The sequence below is a fragment of the Rhynchophorus ferrugineus genome, unplaced genomic scaffold (genome assembly GCF_030347505.1).
Source record: "Rhynchophorus ferrugineus isolate W39M unplaced genomic scaffold, kcgeb_rfMv2 rfM3, whole genome shotgun sequence".
Lineage (NCBI taxonomy): Eukaryota > Metazoa > Arthropoda > Insecta > Coleoptera > Curculionidae > Rhynchophorus > Rhynchophorus ferrugineus.
Window position 1 is genome coordinate 54,551,714 of NW_027472582.1, and position 5,416 is coordinate 54,557,129.

Here is a 5,416-nt window from a genome sequence, read left to right on the forward strand (position 1 = left end):
CATGTATGATAATGTCACGAAAAGTCTATGAAAGAAATGTTTAAAAGGCACTAGTAAAAAAAGGTTAAAAATTAGAATGTAAGATGATCATTTTTGTATTTTAAAAAGGACTTTATTGAGAAATGTTGATACAATATATATTTTCCATCACATCTTGCACACATTTTTCGCATCTTTTTACCATGTCGAAAGAACTATATTAATTTACCAGTCATAAAATTATTGATTCACTTTCTCACTTCATTGGTATTTCGAAATCGCATGCTATCCAAACGATGCTGCGTTGGTTTAAAGTAGTGCTGATCAGAAGGCGCTATGTCTGCTAAATATTTTGCTATTATATGGCTATAATCGAACAACAACAACGTATTCTTCACGGCTTTTACAATGAGCTGTCTGATAATATGTTGTTCGGTTTGTTCAATTGACGTTACAGTGACATGTACAGGAATAGATTGATTTGGTTTTAGCAGCTTGTAGAGACGAATATATTATGGCCATGAACATATTGCCTCAGTACCGATTGATGATTCACCTAGACTAACACATGACCGTTTTGTAGTTGTTGTAGTAAATTAGCATAGTATTAGTAATAATACAAGTAGTAATATTTAAAAAATTCTTTTTTGTCTGGCAGGCAATGAAACCGCGATATTGAAACGGTTCGAAATGGCACTTTCAATAAATCAATTCACGTAGTATTTTGTTTCCTTTTAAACCTTTCCCATCGTATTTAAATAGTTGATTCTACTGCTAAGTGGTCTGAATTTTCTTTAAGAGGTTTGGCAAATTCATCGTTTAATAAATACTGCCTTTATTGTGTTCGAACTTTTTTAAATCCTTCAACATGACATCAACACAACTGAATAACTCAATAAAGCTAAATTTGAAACTGTTTTATGTAGATAAATGTTAAAACGATTGAATATAACAGTTATTTACCTTTAATACTTCGCTTCTTTACAAATAAATCTACCCGCCGGGTTTTATTGTATGTGTTATGTCGCTGATCTGACGACTATTTCTGGTTGCTTGATTTGAGCGTTTTTCATTTTATTGGAACATATTTATTTTTTAGCGCGTATTACACAAAAAATATTAGGCCTAAAAATTCTTCCTCGATATAACCTTTGCAAAATTTCATGCCTCCAGGTGGCTCCGTTTTCTTCAAAAAAGGAGGCAAAATTAATATACAGAAGAGGATCTTGAATATATTTTTGGATAACAGCAAGGAATTAAAGAGAACTTTTAGGCGATAAAAATTCAAAAACTATCTTCAATGAACTTTCTGAACCGATCAAATTATAACATGATAAGAATTAATAGTTTATAGTATTTAATTGACTCTTTTTTCCTACTAAAAATCAACTGACAATATTATAAGTAAATATACAAAAAATAAAAGACAAATTCCAGTAATTACCACAAATTCTTATGAACAATAATATAAACAAATTTATATTCGATTTTTTTAATAATCGAACCTTATCCTAAGGTTAACAAGGGCTCTAAACCAGTAACCTTGAGCATTGATATTTTTGTTAACCATGTATTTATAGCCCACCTAGAATATTAACCTTTGTACCAAGGTTAAAATTATCTACATTATATAGATACTGATGTAGAGAGGATGATCACATGACCAAGTTAAAATATATACTGTTGTCCATACACAATTGCGGGAAATCTCCATGTAAAATTCGAACCCATGAGTATGTTCTCAGCGAGGCGAACAGCATAAACTGTTTCTAATATACTTACAAATGTGCAAAATTCTTTGTGAATTGAACACGTAGTTCAAGTGAAGCTATATCGATTAAACACTCGTTCAGTATAATTTTTTAATAAAATATCTTTAGTAAATGGCGGCTATTAGCTCACAAGCAAAACATAAGCTCCTTCTAACTACTTGGAAGCTCTGGAGGTTTACTGCGCCAGTCCAATCAAATACCTCGCATGAAGATGCTGCTGGTGCAACTGGTCTCCCTTTGTCATTTAGTAATCCCTTGAATTGACATCGAAAAGTAAGCCTGATGAATACCTGATCTGTATGAGTTCCTCTAGCGCGTTTCATACAATTTAATCACATTCATGTTATCACCCATTAGGCATAAAGACTCTGAAACGTGCTTCCAGAACTTACCACATTAGGCAAGATATTTTCTTCTACCTATCTGGATTCTCAGCCGTTGGGAAAGGAAATAGTCGACCTCATGTCCAAGGAGGTCATTTCTAATGGCCTTCATTATCATTACATCATATCATACGAAGATGTATTCCCTTGCATTGAACCCAAAGTAAATGATATGACTCAACTGAGCTGATACCTATTGGAAGATAGCAAAAGTTATAGCCAATAAATTCTTCTCCTCCACTATTGTCTCTAAATTCAGATCCTGCCAAATTATCCTTAATACACACATACATGGAAATTAAAATTCACTCATTCCCATTTAATGAGGGAGGACCCCCTCCTCAATGCTCTCGTTTTGGTGTCAGTATGTCATATACTCATAGAATGTCACTCTTTTATCATATTAGCAGCCGAACTTAATTTCCCTCGCTGGGCGTCTTTAAATACCTTGAGATCCTTTACTTACATGATATCTGATCATGAATATTGCTATCCAAATCAACCTGTCCATTTCTCGTATAGATTTCATGTGATATCTTCCAAGTACTCTCCATAACCATGTGTTATGACCTGCGTGATAATCCGATAAAATATAATTAATTAATTAATTAATGAACCGAACAGTTGAGATTTGTCAGCCTTTAATAAATTACTGAATAAAAAGGATTACTGAAGTTTCATACATTTACATGATCTTTGTATTTTAATTCTTAAAGCTGATTCAGAAAATCTCAGAAAATCTGATTCTCAAAATATTTCTGAGATATATACTGGGTTGACTTAAAAAATTACTGAATAATCATTTTAGTATAGTTTATTATTTTTACAATCGTGCTTATAACAATAATCCAAATTACTAGTTCTTTTAAACAATTGTCCCTTGTTTTGCAAAAAGTTTTTACGGTTTCAGTAATTATTTTATACTAAATTTAGTCTAATATAGAGTTCAGTGTAGTTTGTGGCGTTCATGTAATAGTTACCATAGTTCATAGGCGCATAAATTGGCAAAAAAGGAACAGATATCTCTTGAAAAGCGGAATGCTATCTGTACTTTGAAATAAGAAGGATATTTTATGCATCAAACACAACTGTAAAGAAACCTGGAGGAAACAACACTGAAAAAGATTCCTATGGTTGTATGAGTCTAAATTTTCAGTTGTTGGATGCAATCTCCTACCCTGTACATAATTTTAACATCATGATGATACAGTGATGGTTTGGTAATAAACCCGATAATAGGATTAAAATTAACGAACAATTGAATAATGGGGCTGTCAGAAAATACTTTAAGAAAATACGATTCCTTTTGGAATTAGATTTATTCCATTGACCTAATTTTCTTTTTATCAAGACCCTTAATATTGGTCAAAAATAGGTCAGGGGTTTCTAGAGCAAAATTGAAAAGAGGATCGAAGGATGGATTAATATATAGGCATAATAAATCAAGACTTATGTGTTATGTTTAAATTACGTGGTTGGTTCCAAACGTTTTAACGGTAATGTACATACAAAGATGTTATTAATTATAATTATAGAAATATTTTGGTTTTGGTATTTTGGTATATAGTATTTATGCTGAAGAAATCCAACGAGACCAGCTTCTTAAAAATAAATTTTGATAAAACGACACACATCTGTGTATATGTTGATGCATAAATATAATAGTATAATATATAATTATTACATATATCTACAAAATTTTACCTTATAGAGAAATAAAAAATAAAAGAAAAAAGTAATCTAAATATATCATAAAATAAGCTAAAATGTCGATACCTTACTCTTTAATATTTAGCATATCCCTCAAGAAAACAAAATGTATTTATTCTCAGTTAAAACATTTAATTCCATTGGCAACATTGTAATTATGTGTAGGATGTTATGTTAACATGAGCAATATCCAATATTTACTGACAAATTTTTATTTGTTTTTTAATTAATCTAGTTATTTTCCAGGAATATTATACATCTTCACAATATTTAATAAACAAAGTCTTGTAAATCGAGCCGTTATTTATCAAAAACTTGATAAAGTCATGAGTTAGTTGAAAATTATGAACCGCACATTTTTAGCAAAGATTATTGAAATATATCGAGAAAACTTATTAATAAATTTATAAGGAGGTATCGAATCAAGAAATAAAACAAAATATACCTAAAATATGTTTTTATTACCAAGGCATAAGATCAAATAGTTTGGTGCCGGCTTAGTGGCGCAGTAGTAAAGGCGATGGGACGGTCCTCCTACTGTTGCGATAGCCGCGGGTTCGAATCCTGCTGGGGCATGGTCCGACAAGGAAAATGATCCCAGTCACGCCAGTAACCAGGCTGGATAAGACCGGATGTCTTCTGGGATGATTTCTAAAGTTGGTCACCCGCCAGTCGGTATGCTTAATGCTGAGGACCGTGTTTCGTAACCCACGTTAAACTTTAGGCCCAGTCCAGATAAACCCATAGGTGGTAAAAGGAGACTTTAAACTATATATAAAAAAATAGTTTGGTGTCTTTTATATATTTATTTGTGTTTGTGTTATATTTTTAGTGCGATATTTTATTAAATTAAATAAAAATATAGTATAAGTGAAAAAATGTAATTATAAATATTCAAGCAGACCTAACTATAGTATGAAATAATGTATAAGTATAGAGAAATGTTATATTCCTCATTGGGAGAACTATAGATCCAATTAATGTTATCAAATAATTTAAAGTTAAATACTTAGGAATGAAACCAAGAAATAAAACAAAAATATCCTGCTAGGGCATGGTCGTAAATGTATGTTTGTGATTGTTTAAAATTTGTCATTCTCATAGGCTAGAGTGCAAAATCTGACAAGGAAAATGAACCCAGTCACGCCAGTAACCAGGCTGGGTAAGACCGGATGTCTCTGAGATGATCTCTAAGTCGGTCAATAGCCAGTCGGTAGGCTGTTAAATATGCTGTGATATAAAATATGTTTTTTATTACAAAGAAATAAAACCAAATGATTTGGTTACTTTTATATATTTATTGTTCTTATTATATTATAATATACAATATATTAATAAATTAAATCTATGTTTTGAAATAATATATAAATATAGAAAAAGATTATATTCCTCATTGGAAGAACTATGGATCCAAATAATATTATCAAAAAAATTAAACTTAAATACATAGACAAATATTTAAGGTTTCCTAAATATCGGTCAACAATGATACGAACAAAGAATTATCCTGTTTAGACTCTTATCAATGCTATGCTCAAAGTGAACTTAGAGGGGACTATAAAACAAGCGACT